The sequence below is a fragment of the Panthera uncia genome, assembly GCF_023721935.1.
Source record: "Panthera uncia isolate 11264 chromosome C1 unlocalized genomic scaffold, Puncia_PCG_1.0 HiC_scaffold_3, whole genome shotgun sequence".
In the NCBI taxonomy this organism is placed as follows: Eukaryota; Metazoa; Chordata; class Mammalia; order Carnivora; family Felidae; genus Panthera; species Panthera uncia.
Genome location: NW_026057584.1, coordinates 81,591,464 through 81,606,111, shown reverse-complemented (window position 1 = coordinate 81,606,111; position 14,648 = coordinate 81,591,464). Strand labels below are relative to the sequence as shown.

The following is a 14,648-nucleotide window of genomic DNA, read 5'->3' as shown; positions in this document are numbered from 1 at the left end:
TTGGACCACCAGCAGATAATGTAAGGTCCTGATCCTTGGGTAGGAGAAGAGAAGAAGGAGGAAACACAGCCCAAAGAGACAGAAGAAAGTAGGAAAGAAGCCAATACACCCAGATTGTAGGTATTTTCAACAGAACATTTGTTGAAAGTTTAATTCTTACAATTGTCTTGCAAATTACAGGTTATTATGCCAATGTACAGATATGAAAACTGAGGCTCAGAGAATCTAATGAAGTTTCAAAGGCTACATATATCACTTATTGAATATTATATACTAAATATATAAATTTTCTCAGAGAATCCTCAAAATAATTCTAGGAAGTAGGTACTATTGTATGCATTTTAAAGTTGAGAAAACAGGGGCACCTGGGTGGCTCAGTCGGTTAAGCTTCCGACTTCAGCTCAGGTCATGATCTCACGGTTTGTGGGCTTGAGCCCCATGTCCAACTCTCTGCTGACAGCTCAGAGCCTGGAGCCTCCTTCGGATTCTGTGTGTGTGTCTCTCTCTCTGCCCCTGTCCCACTCATGCTGTCTCTATTTCTCATAAATAAATAAACTTTTAAAAAATAAATAAATACACTTGAGATAACAAAGAGAAAATTTAAGTTTCCAGGGATCCAGAACTAGTAAAGGACAGAGCTGGGGTTAGAACCCAGGTTTTTCTGACTCCACGGCCAAGGCTCCAAACCACTAAGCAGCACTATCCTTCTACCTCAAAGTCAAAACTGTTCTGCTACACCACAGCAATCCAGCACCTTGCTGGCGATAGAGTTTGCTGCTTGGGGTATTCAGTCAAAGATTTTTTAGCAGGCTTTTTTATAACCCCATCTCCCTTTTTTTGTTGTTGTTCATTAAGATTACCCAGTAAATTCTCATACTATCCTCAGTTATGCAAGTTTGCTCACAAAAGCCTTTCCAAGAAACCGGGTGTCCGTGGTATTGGTTCCAGACATTCTAATGACTACTTATGTGTCTTAGCATCAACCACAGGGACCAGTAGGCACAAAGTCACATCAATGAAATGAGAGGATTAGAGCCCTCTTAGCACCAAAATTCCATAATCTTTTTGCAGTCTTCTGTTGACTTGGCGAATTGCAAATCTTCTCCTAAGTATTAAAATTTTGTGTATATTTAGCACAAACTGGAGAAGGTAGAGAACCATTGCAGATTTGTTGTTAAAGCTCCATTGTTGTCCCTACTGCACACAATGTAATGTTGGAGATAATGTATCTGCGGCTTCCTTGTGTGGATACTCCACAATATTAGCTTTGAGGGTTTGTGTTTGTTTAATTCCATTTGCAAACTGGATTCCACAGTGTCACCAAGAGTAAAGCATCTTGCCATTCAGCATCTATGGAGTAGAGAATATATGCCACAAACTTCAGGAATAAACATGAATGTTGACATATAAATTGTGTTCTGTGAGAGCTCACAGTATAGAGGAGGGACCAGACAATTATCATAGCTAGCTAACTTTTAATGAGCATCTGATATATGCCAAGCAGTGCTCTGAGCACTTTACATGGATTTTCTCATTTAATCCTCATGTGTGGAGTATGAGGTAAATACTAGTGATATCCTCATTTGACAGATGAAGAAACCGAGTTTAAAGGAGTTAATTAACTTTTTTAAAATCACAGAGATAGTAAATGCTGGAGTTTGGATTATACTTCAGGCTTTAGGTTTTAGCTTATACACTGGCCCTTCCTGCTGTACTACTGTCTTATAGTACTTTAGTAAAATTTATGACAAAGGTATCCATGGGAAGCTGTAGGAGCAGAGATAAGGAACATATGAACTAGTCGGGCTTCAGAAATTTCTGGAAAAGTATGTCTTGAGTTTGAGGTTATTGATTTTTTCTTTGGAGAGGATCTTTTCCTTAGTATTGATTATCAAATAAATTTGAATTAAATACCATTTATTTTTTATACCATTATTATTACAATTGAGACAATTTTTATTTCATTCAAAAAAAGGGATTGGGGGAAACCATCCAGTTGGAAATTATTTATTCAAGTTATTTGTTTGAATTCAACCCAAACTTTAAAATTATTTGAACAAGTTATCAAGAGAATAAATTCTGAATAAATTCAGAGCTATAGAACAAAGAATAAACTGAATGACTTCACATGTAGTATTTTAAAAACCAGCAAAATGTGTCTTTTTAGAGTTCTCTTAATTGTGCTTCAATTAAAAAATATTAATAATGTGATTTTTGCTTTACTAGTGGGGGAAAAAAGGAACAAGGGAGGTGGTAAATGCTTTCTGACAACACCAACCTGAAACTCTGGCAAAACTGAAGTTTACTTTGGACGTCCTAGGCCAGCCTTATCTGATCAATTTCTGTTATTTTCCTTAAGCATGGCTCTCAATTCCAACTCCATTTTCTTCTATTATGTGATGTTGTTCAAATCAAAATCAAAGATGAAGTTCAGACTAGAGAGTAAAAATGGACTTGTCCATGGGACACATTTGTTGGGGTCAGAAGGGCAAAGGAGTGAAAGCCAGAATGTCGCTGCCTGTAATCATCCCCTCTGATACTACAAAGAACAGACATTCAGTAACCTCTGAGAGATGATGAAACCTCTGGAGAGCATTCTCACTACAGGAAGGTGGCAAGGAAGCCAAAATAAACAACACAACTTTTAGGCTCAAGCCCACACATGCTTATGACAAAAGGTATTGACAAACTCATCTTCTCTACCATCACCTCCCACCCTCCACCATACCCTAAGGCAGAGCTGTGAGCCTTGCTTGACTTTGAAAACAATTCTTAGGTCATTAGGCACCATCTATAAAGTCCAGGCACTAGCTAACTGGAGGCGTAATGGTACCAAGTATCAGTGGGTAAGAGTCATAAGACTTATTCTCTTCACTTGCCTTCTTCTACTCAAACTGTGGCCCATCTACATTTCCACAAATCCCTAAGGGCAGATTTTACTTACTCACCTTTTACCTACCAACCTGCCAGGCAGTCGCTTACGTTTAAAGATGACTCCCTAAGGATAGTTAACTGGGAATGCTCTGGGTCTTGAAATGTCTCTAATTGCTTCCTCATTTTTGTCTAGTTTTTTGTGTGTTCCAAAATGCCCTTAGGGTCTTTTACTGAGCAAATCTTTTTATATTAGCCTTCTAATCATTTCACGATTTTTTTTTAAATTTATTTTACTCTAGTCCAGCCAAAAATCAGAGTACTTAAATAAAACCATCCCTTGGTGTCACTTTCAATTCCAAGATTTCATGATCCCATAAGAATTTTTACTAGAAGTATTGGGGCCAACAAAGAAAAGCAACCATAAAAGTGAAACAGGATTGTTTTAGGTTCAACACAAAGAAGGAATTCTTAAAGATATGAATAAATTAAAAGTAGGACTTTGTATGGGAGCCTGGGTGGCTCAGGTGGTTTAGCAGCCGACTTTGGCTCAGGTCTTGATCTCACAGCTCATGGGTTTGAGCCCCATTTCGGTTTCTGTGCTGACAGCTCAGAGATGGAGCCTGCTTCAGAATCTGTATCTCCCTCTCTGCCCGTCCCTCATCCACACTCTGTCTCTAAAATATAAATAAATAAATAAATAAATAAATAAAAGTAGAACTTTGTATAATACCTTTCTATGGTGGACCTTGAGAATAAACTATCTTTGAGGATAGATTAGACTTGATTATTTCTTGAGCTCCTTCCTATCCAAAGACAATTGTATTTATACCTTAAATCAGTGTTTCTTAAAATGAGCTCAGGGACCATAACCTCAGAATTAGGATGTTCATAAATATTCAGATTTCTAGGCTTCACCCCAGAATGCACATTTTTAGCAAACCTCCTAGCTAATATTTATGCATCATAAAATTTAAGAACCACTATAGAATTAAGAAGAGACTTCCAAGTAGTATTTCTGAATGTTTCTAAAGAGGTGCAAATTAGGTATTAAGGTAGAAATCTTTGCTCTGAAGATTGGCCCCTTCTGTAAATACCAAATCACAATGCTAGAGATCTCTGAAAAAGGAAAGCAGTCTAATAAAAATCCCTTAATCTTTTCGTCTGCTAAAGTATTTTCAAAGATTTTTTTTTCAAACTCATTATGGAATGTTTAAAGTCTAAAGAGTTCAGAGTTTGTTCTGATCCAACCCATTCATTTTACAGAAAAGGAAAGTGAGAATGGAAAGATTACAGCTTACCCATGGTCAGTCAGCTAGGAAGGCCAATGGAAGGCTTACAATTCAATTGTTGGTCCTTGTTCCAGTACTCACCTCAAGGTGAATTTCTGCCTACATGGACTATTTCTACAATATGTTTTCAACAACGTTCTTTGATTTATTTTGTTTTAATGACAGAGATTTCTTTTTAAACTCAAAGATGAGCAAGTCACAAAATATAACACTTACCACTCAGTATTACTACTCAAATTTTACTAAAATTTTACCAAGATCATTCTTTAGTACTCAAAGTACTAAAGAGTTGTGGTAGCTACCTATATTTTAGATAAATTGATCTATTGATCGATTAAAAGACATACAGATGAGACCCATATATGTATGGTAGCTAGGGCAATTCACAGAGACATTTCTAGCAGATCTATTAAATATTCTAGAAAAGGATTGCCTGTCATTCTGCTCATATAAGTATATCTAATATTCATACATTCATTCAATTTACCAATATTTGTCGAGTGCCAACCATGTGCCAGATATTATGCCATTCTATTGTAGTTGCATCTTTTGTGGAAATCAGGTTCTAGGATTAGCACTAGAAGCAAAACTCACAGAATCAAAATTACCATTGGGAAAAAATCTATTAGGAAGGTTTATAACCCCTTCTCCCAGTTCCTTCTCTGACCGAGCACCAGGTGAAGTTCTTAGCTTGCTTTTAGTGACATGTTGTTGTTAAAATTAAGTCTCCTTAAACATTTGAATCATTGTGCATAGAAGTACTCAGTGTAAGAAGCACATAAGGACTGAGACCAACTCAGGAAACAACTTGGGTTCACATCTATCTCTTGCTCATTTATTGGATGAAAAGGCAAGCAGAATCATCCACTCCATTTAAATTATTTTTTTCTTCTCTTTTTTCCACCAAGTGGATAGAGTTGAATTCAAGTGATTTAAATCCAAGTATGTTGGGACCTCTTGCCATTTGTCATAACCTGTTGTCATTTTTCATCATACTGTTCAATCTACATGCTATTCTCTTAAATTGGCTCATCTACACCCACTGGAAGGAAAAATGTAAGAGACTTTCTGTCAAGAGGGGGAGCCTCAGTTTTAACCTCTCTATTGCTAATATCTTCAGGCTGCTATTCAAGTACGTATTCAGTGTTTTGGCCTTGACCTCCTGGCCTCAAGCTGGCAGCTCAAACAGCTTCTATACCCTGGAATAAAGAGTTGGTTCCCTGGCTTGGAAACTGCTGACACTTTTCCATAGTGCTCCCTAAGCTATTAGGTCAATGGTGGATCCTAACTTCCTTTGATTTGCATAGTATTCGCTTCCTACTGCGGCCCCATTCTCCACATGAGCCCCAAATCCTGGAACAACTCCAAATAACATATTTAGATCAGTAATAAAGTTTGGTTACACTTCTATAGTTTATCCTATCAAATTGCCTAAGCTCTGAGGAGGGAGGGAGAAATTGTTTCCAGAAACCATCAATTCACAGCCCATTTATCAACCCTATAGAACAAAGGGTACCATGTGGCACTGAATTATGGGGATTCTTGTCCATTAAAAATAGGATTGACAGCAACAGCTTATTTCACAGAATCCTCTAACTGGAGGTCATTAAATCCAATGACTTCTTGATTGGCTCTGAATTAAGAACCAAAAGATGAAAGACTCCACATTTCCCATCTCTAATCTTATGAGCCACTCAACCTAAATCCTGGGCTTTATTGTCAAGCATCATACTACGTGGAGTAGCATAACAAGACCCTAACCAGATCAAGCTCACTCAAGCTACAGTATAACAGCATCAGGATTAGTAACTTCCAGGCTAGTGACCACAAGCCATGAAGAGCTAACATTTCCCTAGCTTTGGAAAAATCTGAAGATATCCTGCCACCAAGAGAAATAGTAATGGCACAGCTGGCAAGCACTGAAACTTGGGACTCAGTTGTATTTTATTTTGCTTTCATTCCCCAGTTCTCATTATATTTCCAGCCCCCATCCTCTTCAATAAACATATCTTAATGAAAGTCTTTAAGAAAAAAAAAAGTGACTAGAAAACATGTAAAGAAATATTCTTTAATACATGAGTGGTAATTAAAATGTGAGCATGCCCTGAGGGCAGAAAATGGATACCTCTGTTAGGAATTTCAAAGCTAATAAATACAGCAATATAAATACACCATTAAATTGCATTGTAACCAACAAACAGACATATGAATTATTGAGCCGTACATAAACTTTAGGACCTGACTGCAGAAAAGGCCAAGAGCAACCAAAAAAGTTCCAAATTAATTGAGCAAGTAATAGGTTACAGGAGGGTAAAAGGTTTAAAATGGAACAGCTGAAGCCCTGAAGTACATTCTCAAGAGAAGAACACCACGTGGAGAGAGATACAGAGAGAGAGAGAGCAGAAGAGAAGCAACATGGAAGAGTTCAGAGGTTATTCTGCTAAACGCATACCTTGTGGCTTAGATCTCAGCACTGACGCCAGTTTGATTCTGAAGATAGAATATGTTTCTAGAAGCACAGCTGTGGAAACAAAATGAGATTCTATTTTAAATATAATATAGAGCACTGTCTGTGTACCTTTATTAAAAGTCTACTGCAAGCTTCTACTTCTGACCCTGATGGAGTATCAGGGACCAGATTTACCCTCTCACCTTAAGTAACTTTACAAAACAGACCAAACATATGAAGCACTAGTTTCCAGACATTGGACAATAGGAAGCACAGGTCAGTGATGCCAGAGTGAAAGAGTACAAACCAGGTGAGTTTTACCTCGACTGCTCCCTTTTACTGCCTTGAGAGAGTATCTAGGCTATAATGGAGACAGGAAACCCAAACAGAGCCTGGCTTTCTCCCTGAGTTGAGAAGATAGAGCTGACTAAGAAGGGAGGCCAAGTAGGTAGAATTCACAGCACGCCGTACCAGAGAGGGGAATCTCGTGTTCGAAAGATATACAGAGGGTTTCTCTGAGTACTCACCTGACAGCTGACCAGGACATGTATGTGTGAGGAAATTACTGAGGACAGGTAAAGACGGCTGAAAAGAAGCAATCCACAGAGTTCACACACATCTGAAAATAGTTCCATTTCTCCCCTGCCCCCACCACAGTAGAAAACATAACACACAGAGCATCAGGTGGAGGACTCAGAAGGCTATCGACTCAGTAGTGAGAAAAAATTATTCCTAGACGGAAGGTTACTCCACTTAGCAAATTTTTAAAACAGGCCTACCAGATCAAACTGTTTCCAAGTGACTTAAATGTGTCCAGAACAAAGTTCAAGCATATTTAAAAGAATGCAAAATATATTCAGCACCCAACAAGATAAAATTCACAGTAACTGGCATCCAATGAAAAATCACCAAGCATGCAAAGAAGCATAATGAGGAGAAAAACAATGACTAGAAACAGATTCAGAAATGACACAAATGATGGAACAAGTGGGCAAAAATATTAAAACAAATACCACAACTATATTCCATTTATCCAAGGTAGAGCAGTGTCTCTCAGCTTTGGTGCTCCTGCCATTTGGAGCCAGATAATTCTTCATTGAGGGAGCTGTCCTGTGTACTATAGGATGTTTAGCAGCAGCCTGACCTCTACCCACTAGATTCCAGTAACGTTCCCCATGCTCCCCTGTGACAAGCAAAATATCTTCAGACATTTTCATCTGTGTCCTCGAGGGCAAAATTACCTCTGGTTGAGCACCACTAAGGTAGAGGAAACCATGAGCAAGTCAAGGAGACTTGCTCCAAAAAAATTAAAATTTCTATAGATGAAAAATGCAATCAGATGAAAAATACACTGAGTGAAATAAACAAATAAAAAAAATTAGACGCCACAGGAATAAAATGAATAAACCTGGATCTAAAATGACAGAAACTCTCCAAAATGAAACACAGAGAGAGTCTACCCTGTTGTAGAGTTGTTTCTCATAGTACATGTTCTATGAATGGTGTTAGCACATCAGCTACAGGGCTGTTGTAGCAAACCAGTCTAATGAAAAAGGATGGTAGGATGAAAACAATGGTGGCGATGGTAGGAAATCAGTTCCACAACTGCTACTTCTAATAGTGTAGCAGTATAAGGACTAGCTAACATTGAGTTTTCTGTACCACTTTGCTAAGTACTTTGTATGCACTCTTTCATTTAATATTCACAGCAATCCTGAGAGTTAGAAATCACCATTCCTGTTTACAGATAAGGAAGCTGAATTTCAAACACTTTCAATAAATAGCAAAGATCACAGGATCATAGGATCACACAGCTACCAACCGTAAAGGAGGAATTGCACCCTACATCTACTCTACTCTAGAGACTGCTTTTCTAACCACTGGGCTTCCTGATACAGAATGGTTGAAAGCAAGATATTTGAGAGAGAATTCAAAGAAGAGTCAAAGTGGAATTTGATGACTGACTTGGATGTAGAAGAAAGAAAATACAGCAAATGGAAAGTATATTTTCCAAGAAAAAGCAGAAGGGTCAAAAATATAAATAAAGCTGTATACATGCACAGCCCATAGAACTTTAGGGCTGGAGGGAATATGAAAGATAATCTCTTCCAGACGCAGATGCACATGCTCACACACATACACACACACACACACACACACACACACACACACATACTTTTAAACAGCAAAATAAATACAGATCTAGAGACTTTGCTTTCCTTTTCTACATTTGTTGAGTGTTTTAGTTTTTTAAATGTTTTTATTTATTTTTGAGAAAGAAAGAGACAGAGTGTGAGCAGGAGAGGGTCAGACAGAGAGGGAGACACAGAATCTGACACAGGCTCCAGGCTCTGGGTTGTCAGCACAGAGCCCGACATGGGTCTCAAACCCACGAACTGGGAGATCATGACCTGAGCCAAAGTCAGATGCTTAACTGACGGAGCCACCCAGGCGCCCTTGAGCGTTTTAAATGACTTGTTTAGTTGCCCCAGCTAGTTAAAGGCTATGCCAAGACTTAAGCTCTAATTGTGCTCTTTCTACTCCGACGCCCTGTTTCTCCTGTATAAATATGTAAACGTGCCTACACCATGCCTAACACATGGCAGATTCCTAATAAATATTAGATGTTTTATTGACAACCAATTAAGCCATTCAAATGACTTGTGCATATAGACACAGCATTACTGCATGGGGGCAGATCCATTCTGAAACTGCCTCAGCTTATTCTTCACAGAATAATCTTATTTACTATCAAATGGTATAGCCAAGTCACAGGGACTGGAGAAAGAACAGATGTTTTAAGGATTATTTCCCCTCACATAGTGTGTTCTTGAAACCCTCTCATGTTAAAGCACCTAACACCAGAGCAGAACGGGAATAGAATAATCATCTTCACATAGACAGCATTACCCATGTTTACAATCCTTCACACAAGAAGGATCAGCTGATGAAGGCAGCCAGTCTGAATGTACAATTATAGGAGCATGACGAAAACCAGGTGAACCATTCATCACAGGGTCTGAATCATTCAGACCCTGTATCAGCCCCCAAACCAAAACGGTGGCCTTAATCCCTTTATCCCCACATTCTGCTCACACAATCGGTATGCCCAGTTAGAGATGGTTTTCTCTGCATGAGACTGCTGTCCTGAGCAACATGTGACATGATTTGCCTTCAAAGAACCTCTCCATCGCCCTTGGCACCAACATTTCCTAATGTTTATGTTTTTGAGACGAGAGTGTTGGTGATAAAGCTCTCGGTCACACGGAGGTGCCTTTTTGCTCTGGCAGTTCACAAGATATTCAGTTTTATTTAATGGCTTAACTGCTTCATAATTGCTCATATTCAGCTGCTCCTAAGCCTGAATGATCTCAGCTTTTAATATGCCTTGTCTAATTTTTAGCCACATCAATCTATACAAATAGCTCATCACTACTCTGAAATGCTAATGCTTGTCACATATTTCAATCGCCTCTATAAGACCTTGTTCCTGTGTTCATAAATCTTGTTAACATTTCAGGACCTTTATTTTCTTGTCCAATGATTCAAAGATACATATAGATAGATATAGATATAGATATAGATATAGATATAGATATAGATGTATAAGACCTCATCTTTTCCAAGGATTCAATATTTTTAAAATATGAAATAAAAAAAGATAAGTGACTTCTTTTTTACTAAATCTACTTAACACTATAATTATTTGTAGCATTTTACACCTTCTGCCTTGTTTTCATGGTTATTCACATATTTTTCTTACCTCCTCTTCTTGTTTATAAACACTATGGGATAAACCAAGGAGACAAAAAAACAACTGGGGGAAGAGGGGTAAGACGGGCCAGAGGCCACTTTTCAAGATGTTATCTGAGAGCTGAAAAGTGGGAATGGAAAGTCACAATGAGGACTGGTTCAGTTCTCTTACTTTCTGTAGGAGAACAGCATGCAAATCAACAGTCACCATGTGACAGTGACCTATTTCATCAGAATGTTAATTTCTCCAGTAAGGTAAGTAATTACATCATCAGAAAGGGGTAGGGCAATAGCAAGAAAAAGTTTCCAAGTAGGCTTGAAGTGTAAAGATGCAACTGTAACATACCACATAACAGGGTAAATGACATTGACTAGAGATCCACAAAGCTCCTCTAAGTTACTGATACTGTCTTTCTAGATTATCTGTTAAGTATATGCTGATATATTAGTCTGTCTAATTACATCCTCCAAGGTAGAGACTATTTTTTTAAAAGCAACCTCTCTATCTTTATGTACTGTTTATGGTATATCACCCCCACTAAAACATAAGCTCTGAGAATCCTGAAACTCTGTTGGTTTTTTTCACAACAGCATACCCAGCTGTGGAATAAGGCACATAGTAGGCACTCAATGTGCTAAAGAAATGAGTGATACTAACCTGGTATCAATGTGAACTTAAATTGGTTGCTAATAAGACTGTACGGCCCTTGGGCCCAGAAGGGAGCTTTCACAGCTAAATAAAATAGTGTCTATTTTTAAAACCAATCAAGTGCCCCTACGATAAATGACTCTTACAATGGTCCTATATTCTTTAGGCTGCAAATGCTAGACGTGGCAGATCTGAGCAGCAGCCCATCCCTGCCCCTCTTCCAACTCCATGCACCCCAGACACCCAGGCTCAGGAAGAAAGCAAAAAACAGTGGCCCAAGGAATGCGCTTACTGGAGTTGATGCTCTTCCAGAGGACTTTCAAAGCACCACTACTGCTCGTAGGAAGGGTGACCATCTGGTACTATCTCCCAGCTCTCCTCTTCCTTGCGCTCTTTTCTGAGCTGAGAATGTACAGGGTTTCTCTCTCTTTTCAGTAACTTAATAGCATACAGTGCCACAGATTGAACGTTCAGTGTTTGTTTCAATTCCTACATGTAAATATCCATTTTCCTTAAACCCAGTGTCATTACCTTCGAGGGCATAATCATCCACAGGACTGTTTCAGTTGTATCTACCAGAATTCATTATTACCCAAGCACCGTAAAATCATTCACAGATCGTGGTCTTCCCTGAGAGCAGAAAAATAAGGTACTTGACATAATTCTTAACTACATTGACTGGACCTTCCACAAATGTTCCAATAAAAGAATTGTTCTTTCTCCCTCGTCAAGTACTTATTACCCTTAATAGCACCTGTTATGACTGAGGCCTTTAGCAAAAAGAATGTTAGCTTAAAATTGTATGTTGTTAGTTATAATTTGCCTGCTGGGAAAAATGTTGCGTAAGTAATAAATACATTTTATTAATAGAAAACTAGGTCAGAATAAAAAAGTCCACTCTCCAACTACCTTTCTTCTCTTTCCCCTAATTTGTGCTACTTTCCAAAAGCTGCAGGTGCTCCCGGGAATGACTATAACAGCTGGAGCAGGGTTCTCCTTACAAAAGCAGCCATAGGGAAACTACTTGCATCAAATTGGTCTCCTGTGTTCTGGCCTCCCTTTCTGCAACAATTTACCTCCATTTAGTTTCTCCTCCCTTTCATTAATGTCACATGGCATCATGATCTGATAAACCCATTCACAGTAAAACATCAGAGGACTAGCATGTCACTTTGCTCAGGGGTATTTGTGTTTCAAAGAAGGTGTGGGAGGTAAAAAAGCAATATTTAAACCAAAGTAATTAATTTCTAATGGAATTTCAAGTCTTTTTCATCTACCAGTAAGATCCAACTACCCACAGATCTCAGAGGCATTCATTTTTTTATTCATTTATCCATTCAGTCACCAGATGTTTATTGAGAGCTTACTATGTACCAGTCACTGAGCAAAGTACTAAAAATGTAATAATATGGCAGACCTAGTCCCTGACCTCACAGAACTTATACACAATTCTCTCAATCTTGTTTCACATAAGAACACTGAAGCCTGATTCAACATTGTAGCCAACACACTTCAAATACCTTTTACTTCTTTCGAGGCCCCCAAACTCCCAGAAATTTCTATCCCGATTTTAACTAAAAAGCATTTCCTAGTTCTGATATCTGTCAAGTCTTTAATTTCTCCTCAACCTCTACGACTAAAAAGTTGATCTGCCAGAAGTGTTCCAAAACTTTTCTCTAAAGCACTTCAGGGTCAGTTTCAAATTTATAAACTGGAGAGACCCCTTGAATAGTTTCTCTGTAAAATGATCCTCGAGGTAAAAGTAGCAGCTTTCTTCACAAAGGAAAGTCATTCGGTACATTAGGAAGTGTGACATCACACCTTCCAGCAGCAGCCCATCACAGAAATAAGAGGCCAACTGACCCAAAGAGAACCTGAGTGATAGCAAACAGCCTGGAAAAGGCAATCAGTATCCATAAGAATAATCACTTTAGATGTTTCCACCCGGCCACCATTCTGTCAGAGTCTGTGCCTTGCCCCTGGATACACCCCTTTTAATCATTTCTCTTTAATTGTCAGATAGATTTTTTCTGGTTTTGCTCATATCATTAAATATTTTTCTATTTTGTTTCAGCCTCATCAGTTTCAACATGGATAGTGCGTCTTGATCCCATCCTGCAGAAGCTAGGGGGAAAAGGACAATTTTGCCACTGAAACCTAAAGTTTGACATCAAAATACGATGGGATTTATCAAAGAAGCCAGTGACAGGCAGGAGACATATTTCCAGATGACCTAAGGGTATCAGGTAAAACTCTCAGTGGTGATACAGGAGCACTGTGGATGGCAATAATGGTCAAAAGTCCACTGAACCAAAGTTGTGGTTGTAGCAAAGGAAAAGGAGGTCATTTTGGAGCAAACACCATTCGTAAATTTGGGGACGGCTGAATTAAATTAGTAGGCTGCAGAGAAATTTATTTCTGGAGACAATTTTCAGGGCTGCTCTAGCAGACTTTGAAGACCAGGAATTAGAGATACTTTAAAAACTGTTTGATCTATATATAGGGAAAAGAAGCTATATAAAGGAAAGGGAAGTAAAATACTCAGCTGGTTCTATGTGAAGCAGAGCAAAGTCTTTTCTAGTAATGTTTTGCATGTGGAGCCATGCTACAATTACTTTAAAATGACTAAGGTTAATAGTTGGAGCATCCAAACAATACTGCAAAAATTTAGAAGGCTATAAGTAAATAGTTATTAGGATATTTGGAAATAAATTTAGACAGGTGTACAAATCTTGATGATGACTTAAAAAAAACAGTGCTGGCAAAAGAAAAAACTGTAGATAATAATAATCAAGATTTTAAATTTTCCTCTGGATTTAAGCCAAAAAAATCCACATCTAAATCTGACCTACAACTGTGGTCTTCACATGTCTATTTTAAGTGGGTAATATCTATCTTCTGTCTTAAGTTTTTATGATTACTTAAAGTATATAATCCTTTCTTGCTACTATCCCCAACTTCTTTCTTGCAAGGAGACAGACCATTTTCGGTACATAAAGGAAATTCCTCTGTGCCCCACCCCTCACATACACACACATCTTCTTTCCCTACAACAGCACCTCCCAGCTATAAAGAAGAGGTTGGGCCTTGGGAATGGTAACTTTGCCCTGCCCTGACTACATATGTCCTCAGGAATCACAGTCCAAGTGAGTAAGGGGTTGAGTAATTCATTTATTCAGAATAGAGCTGTTAATTCACAGTCCTTGGTCATGAATTTTTCCCATCTCCAAGATGCAAAACATTCTACTCTGTCACCTCCATTAGACGAAATTCCAGCCCTGTTTCAAAGTTCCATTCAAGTTCCACTTCATCCACACATTTTCCCTGACCCCATCCAAACAACTTGAACACTTTCTTCTCTCTGAGCCACTTGGATCTCACAGTAAGGACACTTACTGCCAATAACAGAAATGTGGGGCAAACCTAACCACAGTGAATGCTCCTCAACTACAGACTGTGGGGTTTGATAGTGTCCATCCAGAACCTCAGAGTAGGACTTTAGTTAGAAATAGGGTTTTCCAGATATCATCAGTTAAGATGAGATCATAGTGGACTCAGGTGAGTCCTATTCCAATGACTGGTGTCTTCATAAGGAGAGAAACACATATGCACAGAGGGGAGACTACATGAAAAA

The 14,648-nt window shown here is 38.5% G+C and overlaps 1 long non-coding RNA gene across 1 annotated transcript in view; it reads right to left on the bottom strand.

Annotated features, from left to right (window-relative positions):
* The window catches only part of LOC125911641 (uncharacterized), a 79,157-nt gene that overhangs the window by 49,339 nt on the left and 15,170 nt on the right, over positions 1 to 14,648 (bottom strand). Inside the window, exon 2 of the long non-coding RNA XR_007454394.1 lies at positions 6,616 to 6,684. This is a non-coding gene — a long non-coding RNA (uncharacterized LOC125911641). The remainder of the gene's footprint in view (positions 1 to 6,615; positions 6,685 to 14,648) is intronic.